The sequence below is a fragment of the Bos taurus genome, chromosome 28 (assembly GCF_002263795.3).
Source record: "Bos taurus isolate L1 Dominette 01449 registration number 42190680 breed Hereford chromosome 28, ARS-UCD2.0, whole genome shotgun sequence".
Classification (NCBI taxonomy): domain Eukaryota; kingdom Metazoa; phylum Chordata; class Mammalia; order Artiodactyla; family Bovidae; genus Bos; species Bos taurus.
In genome coordinates, this window is record NC_037355.1 from 15,695,163 (window position 1) to 15,711,675 (window position 16,513).

General features: G+C 40.2%; 1 protein-coding gene across 8 annotated transcripts in view; it reads right to left on the reverse strand.

Moving 5' to 3' along the window:
- Positions 1 to 1,378: 1,378 nt before the first annotated feature.
- Positions 1,379 to 16,513, reverse strand: part of ANK3 (ankyrin 3) — a 749,833-nt gene continuing 734,698 nt past the window's right edge. For all 8 annotated transcript variants that reach the window (XM_024986627.1, XM_059882494.1, XM_059882492.1 and 5 more), the window contains one exon: positions 1,379 to 2,816. The gene's annotated coding sequence lies outside the window, so the exon portion shown is untranslated. The remainder of the gene's footprint in view (positions 2,817 to 16,513) is intronic.

Below are 16,513 nucleotides of genomic sequence, written 5' to 3' on the forward strand. Positions count from 1 at the left end.
ATGCATACATATATAAATATATACATAGACACATATATATGCAAGTAAAATCTTGATTATCCTACTTTGGATACTTCTTTTTTTGAGTAAATTTACGAACTTCTGCTTGACCTGAAGTTTAGCCCATCACATGTCTCTAAAGTCAAGTTTTCAGGTATACAAACATAATGTAACAGCCATTTAATATGCAGATAAGTACACTTCATTGGATTTCTAGTTTAGGATAAATATCTGTCAAGGACTGTGAGTCAGAAATTCATAACACTTAAATGGGAAGCTAGGATACTTTGGTTTTACAAAGATAGGCTTTGGGGGCAAGTTTCAGGGGTCTTGGTTTGCTCATGGTAGATGATTTTGGTGCAGGGGTAAGTGTGCCAAATAAATACCTTTTTATTTGGGATACTATGCAAATGCAGTCTGGCCTCAATCTTTATGCACAGTGATTCCCGATACATGTGTTCTGCATTTATATTGAAACCCAATTGGGAACAACATCCCCTTTGGCAATAATCCTAAATAACAGGCAGCCTGTGACACTGCTGAATGGCTCTCAGCACCCACTGAATATTTATACAGGGACTATTACTATCAAAGATAGTATCTACTCATAAAGTAGTTATGAGCACTGAGTTAATAAAGGCAACATACTTATCTGGCATATCGTGAGTGTCCCAGTTTTAGCAATGATGACCCTAGTTGCTGCTACCACCACTACTGTATGCCAGGCTCTGGACTAGGATAAGAATTAAAGCAGCCATGGTCTCTGCCCTTGTTGAGCTTGTCATGCATCATCTGATCACAGACTCCAGCTCCTATGAGGCCAGTCAGGGCTCGTGGCCTAAGAAGCAGGGCTGGGACTGTGGTTCCTGGAGACCACAGGCCTGGCTGGAGAGGGCAGGGGCAGCAGCTTGCTGCAATGAGGCCTGTGGTTACAAATCATGCTTTTCCAGAGAAGTTAGAAATTTGGGTGAAATCGCCCAGCTTACAAGTACTGACAGTGGATGTCAACTTTAAAACAATTGCTTTATGGGCTACAAGCCTATGGTGTAGGGATGGTTCCTGGAGGTGCTCTTTTACAACTTCTGGACGCGTCAGCTGTTAACAGCTGTTAATTCTCCGCATTTCGGGGGCAGCTCAAACCAGATGTGGGCAAAGATTGCTTGTCAGGCGTCTAATTTTTGGCTTCTCCGTGAAATGCACAGAACTTGTGTTAAGTTGGGAGTTGGCAGGACACGACTGAACCCTGGGGACTGTCTCTTCAGTGATCAGAGGCAGAAGCACAAGGGAAGCTGGTGAAGAGGACAACTGTGGCCGCGTGACAAGGAGTTAAGGTAGTTTACCTTTTGTCAGAGAACACAAGGACACTTTAGAGCACAGATAGGTGAAGAGTTTAACACAATTTATTTTTGCTTTAAATAATCGAGTAGGTCATCCAGTGTATGGTTTTTCATACATATGTCATTAGAGCTATGTGTCAATGAATGCTGATTTTATATGAATATAATCAACAAATTAAAGGATTTCACCAAAACCCAAATAAAAATGCCCTTTAAAACACAGCAGCCTTATTAACCTAGTATGACATGGCGAGAATGGTTACAAGTGATTGGCTTACTGAAAGGTGTCTACATCTTATAGCCAGTACACGAAACAGGAGTAATTTTACAGCGTGCTGCCATTCTACTAGCTAAGAATTCTGTTCAGTCCATTTAAAACACCCCTGACGGGGGCCTCTTTTGAGCACCATCCACCTCTAAAGCGGCAAGCATTACCCTTTTAAGCACTAAGAGCACCCCCCTCCCCCTAAAGCAACTACTGTATAGGTTTTTTTTTTTTTTTTTCATTTTTAGATCATTTCATTGAAAAATTGGCAAGAGCAACAAATATTAGATGAAGGGCTTTGTGTTTACAGATAAAATCTTCTGTGTTGCAGTATACTGTAGTGTTTGCAAAATTGGAAAAGATTTAATCAAAATAAGGTGATACACATGCATCAAAATATTAGTATTCTGAAGAAAAATTTTTTTTCACAGAACTACAGAATTCCTCATTTGGGGAATTATTTAAATTTGCAGCAGATTTTAAAGATTTGTTGTTGTTTTTTTTTTAAATCAAGCTAGCAGTTTTGCATATACAAACATTATAATTGCTAATGTACAAGAATCAGTGAAGATCCCCCCACCCATTAACCCTCCTCCCTCTTCTAGGGTGAAGTCACTTGAGACCCCTATTATGTTAAATGCATTTGCAATATTCTGTTTGTGTTCTAAGAGGCAGTGCCTTATCAACATTTATTCTATTTTTCTGTTAGAATTTATACAGTGTTATTATTTACAGCAAAACTATAGATGTTTTAAAAAAGAAACAAATAGTGTTTATACCCTGACAGTTTGGGTCCAAGAAAAATAAGGCGAGCTGTTGTGGATTCAGTAATTTTAGTGTTTCTCCGTGATTTGATCGTTCCATCTCCTTCTCCTTCTGTCCCTTCTGGCGGCAGAAATTTCTTCCTTTTATAAATGACACCAAATTACTTGAGATAAACTGTTAACAGCATGGCTTCTTGTATATACACTGCATTGCTAATTGCATACGTGCCAATCCTGGGAATGAAAGTGAATTTCCATGCTCTGTAAATTGGCTCATGCTAAATTAAAATGTGGGTGGTTTTTTTTCCTTTTTCTTTTTGCGTTAAAAAAAAAAAAATCATGCCATTAATGTGTGGAAGCGGCAAACACATACACCCTTCTCTGTAAATTTTTACTTCCTGCTGACAACTTCCATGAATTTCTCAATACTGGCAGTAAAAACACATGATCCTGTGGAAAGAGAAACAATAGGTGTTGAGTTTAGCTTTCTTTCCCTTGCTACCCACCCCCCCTTTTTAAAGAAGTTGCTGAAGTCTCCCTTGCCATTCAACAGAAAAGCCTCAGAGAATGGGGGCCCTCGACTTCCTAATGGAGTGGTTTAACATGCTTTTGACTGAGGTGATTTGCTAGATGTGTCAGAGGACAAAGCCCTGAGGTGTGCTGGAAAGCTTTTAGAAGGCAGTGACCTTCTCTGGGTGACCCTGGACCCTCCACAGAACATTACTTTCTGTATTAGGGGTTTCGGGGATTGAGTTAGAAAGACCCTCTTCTGGTTCTGTCTCTGTTGCTCAGATCACTCATCAGGTACTGGGGAAAGCCATTTGCAGACCTCTGGACCTTGGTCTTATCTGTGAAATACAGAGGCTGAGAGTAGTGCTCTGAGATTTCCACCAAAATGTATGGGGTTTTTAAGGGCACACAGGACCAGGGATACAGTCAGGATGGAGGTCCTGAATCATGCCTGTTTGTTTTATGCTAAGTCTCTTCTCCAACAAAATGCTACCTTTCATAAAGGGAGAACAGTCTCATTACTTTGGTTACTATGAAATTGCTTTTCCATATGCAAATTCAAATTCATGACTATTTTATGCCATTGCAAAGAATATATTTTTTTTCTCCTGCCTCACATCAGTCATTATAGGATAGATTAATTTTACTTGAGATTTTTTATGGAGGCTCCACTGAGAACATCTTGTCCTATCTGATTATACCTGCATCAGTGTTTTATAACCAGTCTTAATACATCAAAATAAATTAACCTCCTTTGCCAGAGGTGTTCATACTCCTATGCAGAATTGTTCTTGGTAGGAACGCCTCCTCCACAACACAAAATTCTTCCTGCAAACGTCCGTTCCTCCTGCTCGGTGTGAGAAGGTGACACTGAGTGCCTGCCCGAGAACAAGACATAGCCCCTAGAGAAAAGGCGAGTCAGGCAAGGCGAATTTTGGGAACAACCCTATTCGTTCACATGCCACAGATGATTTCTGCTGGTTCAGGAGAACCTTTAGAATTCTGCTTCTGTTGGTGTTTAAGATTGCTCTCAGTGACCCTGAGGTTGTTTACGTACCCCAGACAAGTCTCTTTGCCTTTAGATGGAATATCCTGGGGTTCTGCAAACATCTTAGTGCAGTACTTCCTCTGTCTGCCCCACTATGGTTCTGCCTTCCTTTTTTGTATTAAAAGCCTACTGACCTCCCTGCCCCAGGTCACTAATGCTTGGAGCCAAGAACATCAAAGTGTCAGTTCCTTCTGGGGTGATTTGAACACCTGCCCCACACCCATGACTCTGCAGTAGTTCCAGAGAAGGAAAGTGAGTCATCTGAGCAGGCCGTGTCCCAGAGAGCGTGCACATTAGAGTAAGAAGATCAGGATTTTCTCACCTCTGCTTTTACTGTCTATTCCTAATCTTCCAGGCACCAGGCTTCTTAGATGGCTCTATGATAATGCTACTCCAGTGATCTCACTTCGTTTTCTTAGGGAAACCTCTCAGCAATTTTCTTCTAATTGAACACTGCCCCCCTCAACTTTTTACAGCTTAACTGATACAGAATTTATATACCATATAATTTATCTATTGTAAATATAGGTTAATAATAAATGTATATAGCTATGTGATCATCACTACAACCCAGTTCAGCTCTGTTTGGCCTCATCTTCCAAAAACCAATCCAGCTTCCCACTTAATCTTGCAGTAAGAAGCAAGGTCTTTCTCTTATCACCTCAATGCAAGCAAACATTATCTTGCTAGAAATAGTGGATACGTTTCTATAATTTAAAAAAATCTATTACTTAAACCTATTTATATCCAGGTATAATGTGAATGATTGTTTAAAAAGTAGAGTGTTACTTCCCCTTTTATAGCTATCTTGTTCTTGGTCACACAGTCAGGGTGTCTAGGCCCCAACCACATGGGGTGTAAGAATGTTATTCATTGGGCAAAAGCGTACGCCAAGGACACTGTTACACAAAAAGCATAAGCATCTTGGCAGAGTGGCTCTGGGTTCTTACACAATAGTGACAGTCTGTATAAACTGTGATGAGATCGCCATCTGATGGAAAGGTGCAAGAGCAGGCTCCCTCAAGATGACATTTCGGAAAGAGAATTTGAGTCATCTTCTGTGTCTGGGTTTAAATAATGGACCTGAGTTTGAGGCATTTGCATTTAGAAATCTGTCTTTGGGTTTTCATGCTTTTCAAACCCCAGTGTAGTGGAAAACAACTCAGAAAACCAATCGTTTTATTTAGTTATTTCAGTATACATTTGTTAAGAAATTTAAAATGTCAAAAAAGAACTATTCATTGAATTTTCAAGGCAGTTTATATTTCACAGATGAATGTTGTACTTTCTTCATCACATTTTCAAGTCAGGAATATATATGTAGGTTAAAATCAACCTTTCCTTTATAGATTCATGTAATAGTGGTACTTAACCCCTAGTGCCTAGCTAAAAACAAACTAAAAGCACATCGCACACACACACAACCCTTACACCTTTGGTTAAAACCAACTTTCCCTTTATAGGTTCATGTAATAGTGGTACTTAACCACTGCTGCTGCTAAGTCGCTTCAGCCGTGTCCGACTCTGTGCGACCCCATAGATGGCAGCCCACCAGGCTCCCCCGTCCCTGGGATTTTCCAGGCAAGAACACTGGAGTGGGTTGCCATTTCCTTCTCCAGTGCATGAAAGTGAAAAGGGAAAGTGAAGTCGCTCAGTCGTGTTCGACTCTTAGTGACCCCATGGAGTGCAGCTTACCAGGGCTACTACTACTACTAAGTCACTTCAGTCGTGTCTGACTCTGTGCGACCCCATAGACGGTAGCCCACCAGGCTCCCCCGTCCCTGGGATTCTCCAGGCAAGAGCACTGGAGTGGGTTGCCATCTAGTGCCTAGCTAAAAACAAACTAAAAGCACATCACACACACATAACCCTTACACCTTTGGTTAAAACCAACTTTTCCTTTATAGGTTCATGTAATAGTGGTACTTAACCACTAGTGCCTAGCTAAAAACAAACTAACAGCAACATCACACATCCACACACACACACACACCCACGCCCCTTACAAATTGAGCTCTCTGCAGAGTGGTACTTAACCGCTAGTACCTAACTAAAAACAAACTAACAGCAACATCACACATCCACACACACACACACACCCACGCCCCTTACAAATTGAGCTCTCTGCAGAGTGGTACTTAACCGCTAGTACCTAACTAAAAACAAACTAACAGCAACATCACACACACACCCACACACACACACACACACCCCCTTACACCTTTAGCTCTCTGCAGTTCAGCCCAATAAATCTTTTCATGCTTACTGCCCGTACTCTCCACTGAAAATCACTGTTTAACAATCTCCACTGGTTCTCAAACTTGGATACACATTAGAGTTATCTGGGGAGATTTAAAAAAAATCCCAGTATCCAGGCCATATCCCATATCAGCTGGGTGGCGCACAGCATAAAAACTTAAAAAAAAAACAAACAAACAACCCGTAGATGATTCCAGTGTTCCACCCAGATTAAGAGCCAGTAATATGTTCTGAAGCAGTGCTTCCCACGACTTAAACTGCATACCTATCACCCAGGGATCTTCTAAAGTGGATTCTGATCGGGTAGGTCAGGGTGAGCCAGGAGTTTCTGCATTTCTAATAAGACTCCTGGATGATGCTGATACTGCTGGTCCACAGATCACACTTGGAAGATCTAGAGAATCTAGACTACATGCCAGTCATCATCCCAGTTGGTTTCCAATTTCCTTTTCTTTGCTAATGATTTTGTATCCACCTATAATCCCCTGCTGCCATCTTCGTTTATCTCTAACTCCTCTTTACCCTCTAAGTGTGTTTCAAATGCCATCTTCTTGAACCTCTGGGCTATCTTCTCCCTAGTGAGACCCACCTTTGCAGGCTAACTCTTATTCATTTAAAGACTGAGCTCTGTTACGCCTTAAAGGAAGCCTTTTCTGATATGCCTTCCCTATAGCTCACTGATAACAGAGAATTTGTTGTTCTAGTTCTTCTCTTCCTAACCCACTTCTCTCTTCCATTCCCTTCTCTTTTTCTCTCTTGTTAAGGAAGTCATGAGGCTAAGAACATTTTTTCCTAAGCGTTAATTCTAATTACTTTATGTAATGCTAATTGTGTAATTTAAAAATAATTCCCAGTTTATGTAGATTTGTTCTTCAACTAATACCAATAAGTGAGACTTAATTTTTTTTTGTTCTCTTCTAGTGACTTCTGATTAAAAAATATCTGAGGTAACAGGGCCAGTTTTAAAAAAAGAAATTATTGGGAAAGTATTGATGTACATGTTGGCAGTGGAAGAAAAATACAGTGCTCGTTTTATAGTTAACTTAGTAGGGCAACTAACTAAATATTGTCGTCATTATTAAATGTTTATGATGTGCCAGGCACTGCTCTAAGGGGGATTAGCTTGTTTAATCCTAATAACCATGAGGTACTATTTCTTCCATTTTACAAATAAGGAAGCAGAGCCACAGGGCTATTATACTGGCAGTGCATTTAGTGTGTGGGAGAGCCAGAACTGGAAGTCAAGCTACCTGGCTATTGAGCCCTGCTTTTAGACAATTAGGGATTTTTTTTTAAAGGGTAAGAAAGATGAAAAGAAATGCTACATAAAAGCATTATCTACTCCAGATGAATTCTGGAAAATATTCTGGAGGATAGAGTCCTGAATTTGGGGTGAAACAATTCAAAGCAGAGTTCTGATTTCCTGGAAGCAGAATCAGGAAGCCGGAGTTAAAATCCGTTTCTGTCATTAACTACAACCTCATCGATTCTGCTGTCTGTATTAAAGAGGAATGAGAATACCTATTCTACTGGTTTCCCAGGGATACCATGAGAAACAAGTGATACAAAATAACAAAGTGTTCTGAAGTACAAACCAATGTGACACAGGGAGGATTTGAGTGATGCTGCTGTTCCGACCTCTCCCACTGCTGTATTCTAGCACAGCTGGCTGCCGCTGCTCAGCCCACTGGCCTCCTAAACCCAGGATCTTCCAGGTGCTGTTCCTGGCTCTCTTCTCACCTCTTTTCTTTTTTAAAAATTTACGTCATTTTTAAAGAATTGAAGTATAGTTGATTTACAGTGTTGTGTTAGTTTCAAGTGTAGAGCAAAGTGTTTAATATATATGTATACACACACACACACACACACACACACACACACAGAGGTTGTTGTTGTTGTTTAGTTGCTCAGTTGTGTCCAAATCTTTGTGACTCCATGGACTGCAGCACTCCAGGCTTCCCTGTCCTTCACTGTCTTCCAGAGTTTGCTCAGACTCAAGTCAGTCGAGTCGATGATGCCATCCAACCAACTCATCCTCTGTTGCTACCTTCTCCTCCTGCCCTCAATCTTTCCCAGCATCAGCGTCTTTTCCAACGAATCAGTTCCTTGCGTCAAGTGGCCAAAATATTGGGGCTTCAGCATCAGTGCTTCCAATGAATATTCAGAACTGATTTCCTTTAGGATTGACTGGTTGGATCTCCTTGCAGTCCAAGGGACTGTCAAGAGTCTTCTCCAGCACCACAGTTCAAAAGCATTGATCTTCAGAACTCAGCCTTTTTTATGGACCAATTCTCACATCTGTATATGACTACTGGAAAAACCATAGCTTTGACTATCTGGACCTTTGTTATCAAAGTGATGTCTCTGCTTTTAAATACGCTATCTAGATTGGTCATTGCTTTTCTTCCAAGGAGCAAGTGTCTTTTAATTTCATGGTTACAATCACTGTCCGCAATTATTTTTGAGCCTAAGAAAATAAAGTCTATCACTGTTTCCATTGTTTCCCCATCTATTTGCCATGAAGTGATGGGACTAGATGCCGTGATCTTAGTTTTCTGAATGTTGACTTTTAAGCCAACTTTTTCACTCTCCTCTTTCACTTTCATCAAGAGGCTCTTTAGTTCTTCACTTTCTGCCATAAGGGTGGTGTCATCTGCATATCTGAGGTTATTGATATTTCTCCCAACAGTCTTGATTCCAGCTTGTGCTTCATCCAGCCTGGCACTTCGCATGATGTGCTCTGCATATAAGTTAAATAAGCAGGGTGACAATATACAGCCTTGACGTACGCCTTTCCTCATCTGGAACCGGTCTGTTGTGCCATGTAATATTCTGTTGCCTCTTGACCTGCATATAGGTTTCTTAGGAGGCAGCTAAGGTGGTCTTGCATGCCCATCTCTTTAAGAATTTTCCACAGTTTGTTGTGATTCACACAGGCAAAGACTTTCACATAGTCAATAAAGAAGAAGTAGATGTTTTTGTGGAACTCTCTTGCTTTCTCTATGATCCAGTGAATGTTGGCAATTTAATCTTTGGTTCCTCTGCCCATTTTAAATCCAGCTTGTACATCTGGAAGTTCTTGGTTCACATACTGTTACAGCCTAGCTTGTAGGATCTTGAGCATTACCTTGCTAGCATGTGAAATGAGTGCCATCGTGTGGTAGTTTGAACATTCTTTGGCATTGCCCTTCCTTGGGATTGGAATGAAAACTGACCTTTTCCAGTCCTGTGGCCACCCACTACTGAGTTTTCCAAATTTGTTGACATATTGAGTGCAGCACTTTCACAGCATCAACCTTTAGGATTTGAAATAACTCAGCTGGAATTCCATCAACTCCATTAGCTTTTGTTCATAGTAATGCTTCCTAAGGCTCACTTAACTTCACACTCCAGGATGTTTGGCTCTAAGTGAGTGAGCACACTATTGTGGTTATCTGGGTCATTAAAACCTTTTTTGTACAGTTCTTCTGTGCATTCTTGCCACCTCTTCTTAATATCTTCTGCTTATTTTAGGTCCATACTATCTCTGTCCTTTATTGTGCCCATCTTTGCATGAAATGTTTCCTTGATATCTCTAATTTTCTTGAAGAGATCTCTAGTCTTTTCCATTTTATTGTTTTCCTCTATTTCTTTGCACTATTCACTGAAGAAGGCTTTTGTATCTCTCCTTGCAATTTGGAACTCTGCATTCAGATGGGTATATCTTTCCTTTTCGCCTTTGCCTTTTGTTTCTCTTCTTTTCTTGGCTATTTGTAAGGCCTCCTCAGACAACCATTTTTCCTTGTTGCATTTCTTATTCTTAGGGATGGTTTTGGTCACCACTTCCTGCACAATATTATAAACCTCATTGTACTACAGGTTCTCTATTGGATCCAATCTGTTGAATCTATTTGTCACTTCCACTGTATAATCCTAAGGGATTTGATTTAGGTCATACCAGAATGGCCTGGTGGTTTTCCCTACTTTCTTCAATTTAAATCTGAATTTTGCAATAAGGAGTTGGTGATCTGAGCCTCAGTCAACTCCCAGTCTTGTTTTTGCTGACTGTATAGAACTTCTCCATCTTTGACTGCAAAGAACATAATCAGCCTGATTTTGGTACTGACCACCTGGTGATGTCCATGTGTAAAGTCGTTTCTTGTGTTGTTGCAAGAGGGTGTTTGTTATGACCAGTGTGTTCTCTTGGCAAAACTCTGTTAGCCTTTGCCCTGCTTCATTTTATACTCCAAATTTGCCTGTTAGTCCAGGTATCTCTTGACTTCCTACTTCTGCATTCCACTCCTCTATGATGAAAAGGCCATTTTTTTTGTTTTGGTGTTAGTTATAGAAGATCTTGTAGGTCTTCATAGAACCATTCAACTTCATCTTCTTCAGTATTAGTGATTGGAGCATAGATTGAGATTACTGTAATACTGAATGGTTTCCTTGGAAACGAATCAAGATCGTTCTGTTTTTTTTGAGACTGCACCCGGGTAGTGTATTTTGGACTCTACTGTTACTGTGAGGGCTACTCCATTTCTTCTAAGGGATTCTTGCCCACAGTAGTAGATATAATGGTCATCTAAATTAAATTCACCCATTTCCATCCATTTCATTTCACTGATTCCTAAAATGTTGATGTTCACTCTTGCCATCTCCTGTCTGACCACTTCCAGTTAACCTTGATTCATGGATCTAACATTCTAGGTGCCTGTGCAATGTTGTTCTTTACAGCATCAGAGTCTATTTTCACCACCAGACACATCCACAACTGGGCGTTGTTTCTGCTTTGGCCCAGCCTCTTCATTCTTTCTGGAGCTATTTCTCTGCTCTTCTCCAGTAGCATATTGGACACCTACTGACCTGGGGTGTTCATCTTTCAGTGTCGTATCTTTTTGCCTTTTCATACATGTCCACGGGCTTCTCAAGGCAAGACTGCTGAAGTGGTTTGCCATTCCCTTCTCCAGTATAGTAATGACAAGATACTGAGTATAGTTCCTGTGCTACAGAGTAGGCCCTTGTTGTTTACCTGTTTAATATATACTGTTACTGTTGCTCAGTTGCTCAGTTGTGTCCAGCTCTTTATGACCACATGAACTGTAGCCCACCACATTCCTCCGTCCATGGGGATTTTCAGGCAAGACACTGGAGTGGGTGGCCAGCATTTTATATATAGTAGTGTATGTGTTAATCCCAAACTCCTGATTTATATCCCTGACCCCACTTCTCTTAACACTACTATTAATAATAATAGCTGAGTGCTTACTATGGGCTTGCCAGTCACTATTTTAAGTGATTTACATAGAGTAACTCATTTAATTCTAGCAACAACTCTATGAGATATGTTACTCTTATCCTAATAGAGGCCAAGAAATTAAGGCAGAGAAGTTAAATAGGTTAGTCAGGCTTACACAGCTAGTGAGCCTGTGGTTTATCTTCACTCAGGCCACTTCTATACCACATTAAGCTCACTAGCCTCCATTTCTCTTCCTCATTACTGACAAACTGAAGCACTACAGATTGACCTATTTCAATCTCAAATTTTATTTTTCTCCTCTTAGGGTCTATATTTTTGTTAGTGATTACACACAAGTTCACAATCTCACTCCCTCTATAGAGTTAATCCGGTTGTTAGGCTTCTAAAATGTTCCTCACATCTGCCCTCAACTTTCTGTTCTCTCTGCCCGGGTTCAGGCCCTCATTGTGTCTCGTAACTGGGTTCCTCGTGTTGGAACTCTCCTCCCACTAACTCCCTTTCCTACCACTAGGGTTATCTAACTCCCATCTGACTGTATTATTCTCCTACCACAACACTTCCAGTGGTACCCTATGGTCTCTAGGATAAAGGCCACAGTCGCGAGATTAGCACGTATCATCACACTGCCCAGTCTTAAATCCTTAAATCTGTCTTCAGAAGCCACTTTAAATATGCACTTCCGAGAAGCTTTGCAAGCTCTCCTCCATTGGAGTTTATTACATCTTCCAGTGAATTCTCCTAGCAATCTGTTTATATCTTTTACTATAGTTCTGTGTTTTGACTTGTGTTGTTTACAGTCATGTTTGCCTCTTGGTCTCGACTGTAGTTATATGTCCTCAAGTAAGTAGCAATGCTTGGGATAAGGTCTTTTTTCAATTTATATATATGAAGGAAAGTTGATTTACAAAGTTGTGTTAATTTCAGGTATACATCAAAGTGATTTTATATATATATGTGTACACATACACATACATATCTATTCTTCAGATTCTTGTATATGTTATTACAAAATATTGAGTATAGTTCCCTGTGTTATACAGTAGGCCCTGGTTGATTATTTTATATATAGTAGTGTATCAGTGGAGAAGGCAATGGCATCCCACTCCAGTACTCTTGCCTGGAAAATCCCATGGATGGAGGAGCCTGGTGGGCTGCCGTCTATGGGGTCGCACAGAGTCAGACACGACTGAGCAACTTCCCTTTCACTTTCTTGCATTGGAGAAGGAAATGGCAACCCACTCCAGTGTTCTTGCCTGGAGAATCCCAGGTTCGGGGGAGCCTGGTGGGCTGCTATCTATGGGGTCGCACAGAGTTGGACACGACTGAAGCGACTTAGCAGCAGCAGCAGCAGCAGCAGCAGTGTATCAATTCCAATCTCCTAATTTCTCCTTCCCTCAGCCCTGTTTTCCCTTTTATAACCATATGCATGTTTTCCACATCTGTGAGTCTCTTTCTGTCCTGGAAATAAGTTCATTGTATTTCCTTTTTAAGATGTCACATATAGGTGATGCGTCTTCCCTGTTCACCTTAGTGTGATGATCTCCAGATCCATCCATGTTGCAGCAAATGACATTATTCCACTCTTTGTTATGGCTGAGTTGTATTAGGATAACGCCTTAAATGTGGGACTCTCGATCACAAACACAGTGAGTGCCACATGCTAAGAGTAAAGGGGCTCTAAATGTGTGTGATCACTTATTTATAAAAGCTTATCAGCCAAGCTGCATTACAGGAAAGTTTCTTTTATCCACTGATATTAAACTGCAAGGATTAAAATATGTAACAGTAAAACCAAACAAATATGCTGGAGGGCCAAGGCTGACTATGTAGGCAGTTTTAGATTAGAACAGATAGAACAGCTTGGAGATCTCTAGGAAGGAAGAGGTCAGAGGCAACCTTCTAAAGCTCTGTTCTCTTCAAAATGTTGTTCTTTGCGGCTCAATCCTGAGCCCCTTCTTTGCTCACGTTCACTTTCTCCCTAGGTAATCACATCTATTCTCTGGTGTTCCCTTTCTCTGATATTCAGGACTCACCTCTTGAGTGATAACACTCATTTTTATATGTCAAGTCACAATCTTTCCTCAGAGCTCCAGACTTACGGACTGACAAATGGCCTGAGTTCTTGATAGTTTCAAAACCCATCCTGTTCCTTTTTCCACCACCCACTTGCTTATACTTGGAACCTGGTGTCATTCTTGATTCAACTCTTCTCCATCCTACCTCCAAGCCATCAGATACTGTCGACTTTCCTAAAACTACAGCCCAGGTCCTAGCCCTGTCATCGTGTGGCTTAGCTGGACGATAGCAATGACATCCTAGCTCATCCCCTTCAGTTTATTCTTGTTTTCCCTCCAGTCCTTCTCTACATAGCTGATGTGTTCAAAAAAAAAAAAGGTCAGGCTCTTGCTTAAAATCTTTCAAAGGCTTCAATGTCTTTTTTTTTTTAAATGAAATCCAAATCCAAATATAGTCTGGCCTATGATGAAGCATTTCTCATTTCATCATGGGCCTGCCTGAGTCACCACCAGCTCACCAGGCTCTGGGGCACTGATCTTTCACGTCCCGAAATGTGTTAGGCCTTTTCCTACCTCAAGGCCCTTGCAGATGTTGTATCCTTTGCTTGGAGTCCTCTTTTCCTTCCCGTTTTCATTGCTGGTGGTACCTATGAGGCCTTAGCATAAATGGCATGACTTTCCCCAGCCCCCAAGTCTAAATATGTTCCTGTGTTATTCTTCCTTGGATTTTGGACTTCGTATTTTTAGCCCTTAGACAACATGTGTCCCATCTCTTTCCCCTTTGCAGGCTGAGAGATGCAGAAGGGCAGAGGCCATGGAGGTTTTATTTACCTCTGTGTATCTAGGTTTTTCACTCTAAGCCAGGTAGAAGGTCAAATACTTTTTGAAGACATGAATGAAATGAGTCAACGTTTTGACCTCGGGTAATAAAGTATTTCCCCAGCAGGCCTGGGTGCTGTTGCTGCTCCTGGCTTCTACGTGGCTGTGTGATCTTGAGCATTTCCCTGAAAGAGGTTTAAAATGCAGCTGTTCCACAGTCTTTTATGACATATATCTGGGGGCCTTCTCATGCCACAGCCTCACTAATCAGTTCTCTAATGGCATTTTTAAAGTAAACATTTGGAGATTATGGTAGGAAGGTTTGTTTTATTTTAAAAACCAAAACCAAAACACTGAGTATTTTCACTGTGTACTGTATGAAGAAATTTACTGCAGGTTGCCTTTACATATGTCTCTGATTCAAAATGCTTTTAGGTTTCTGATAATAATCAAATATTGTTTAACTATTAGTATGAGTAACAGTTAAGAGCTAGGCTCTGGATAAGTTCAAGTTTTATTCTTTTGCTCATTAGCTACAGACCTTGGGTAAGTCATTTAATTCTTCCAAACTTCAGTTTCCTCCTTTATTAAAAAAGGGATAATAGTATTTACCTTATAGCATTGTTTTGGGAACTACATGAGGTAATGTATGTAATGATCTTACCTGGCATATAGTAATCTCTGATGGGATATGGCTATTATTATTCATAAGTAATTTTAGAAAGACAGCTTAGTGGCATTGGACACTAAGTGAAGTATCAATCTTGAGTTAAGTTCTAGTTCTTCCAATCACAGCTGTGTAACAGAAGAAAGGTCATATGACCTCTCTGAGCCTTAGCATCCTCACCTGTAAAAGGTAGCAATCAAAATCAGTCTGACCTTCCTGGAAGCTTGTTTGACAAGTAAGACAAAAATGTAAAAGCATTTTATAAGGTATAAATCATTATATATTATGTATACATCTTTATATTTATGTTCAGCCATCAGCTTTTCCCTTACATTAAAAATAGGATGGCTGTGACTCAGTATTAAAGAAAGGCAGGTGTAGGGTTCAGATAGTTCAAAATTCAACTGATTATAAAACCAGAATAAAAATTTTAATGTTACCATCTGATATTCAGTGAAATTTGGCCACATTCCATGTGCTTATTAGTTGTTCTACTGTTAAAAAAATAAAAAAGACAGCCAGCAGGGTCATAAAAACCCTCAATATATTTGCAAATTGATTTTTCCAGAGCACACATTCAGTGTCCTGGAATTATAGGCAGTATTCTTGGACTCATTTCCTAAGTTCACTTATGAAAGGTAAATACCCTGGAGAGTAAAATGAGGCTTGCAGTCAAATCACTGTTCTTTCCATCTGACACATTTAGTTTGCTTTACGTTGAAGCTATTTTCACATTCATATGAATGCTCCTATTGAGTTTCTCTTTCCTTTGAGTGGTGTAGCAAATGAGCCAAAGCCAAGCCCACTGCTTTACGGAGTGGATTATTTATCATTCTGATGTCTCTTGTATAGTTTTGACAAGTCATTTCTGTATTAATTTGTTCTAAATGACCCTGGAAGCTTAACATTTTCACTTTTTTTTTGGTGTCATTTATTCATAGGTATTAGGTATATGTTACTCTAGAAAAATGGCTTCACTGGTGTAGATAACCTTTTTGGTTCTTTCCTACTCAGAGTCTGACTCTATGATTGAACAAGTTACTAAACTTTTAGGGGCATACTAGAGCTGACAGCTAAACTGAACTCTCTTCTAGTTTTATTTATCACTTAGAATTGCTTAAACAGAGTAATTTAAATGGCAAATTCATACTTAGTGTTTTATTAATCTGCCATATAGGCAAAGCAGTCTTTTTTTTAACTGATTAACAAAGTTGTGATAGTTTCAGGTGGACAGCAAAGGGACTCAACCATACATATACATGTATCCACTCTCCCCCAAACTCCCCTCCTATCCAGGCTGTACATAACATTGAGCAGAGTTCCCTTGTTGGCTGTGCATTTTAAATATAGCAGTGTGTACACGTCCATCCCAAACGCCCTAACTCCATCTCCCCCACAAATCCTTCCCTCTGGCAACCTTTAGTTATTTCTCTAAGTCTGTGAGTCTGTTTTGTAAATTAGTTCGTTTGTGTAATTTCTTTATAGATTTCACATGTCATACAATATTAGTCCTTTGATTTGCTTCACTTGGTATAACAATATATAAGGAAAACTCAACAGTGGCCACAGGACTGGAAAAGGTCAGTTTTCATT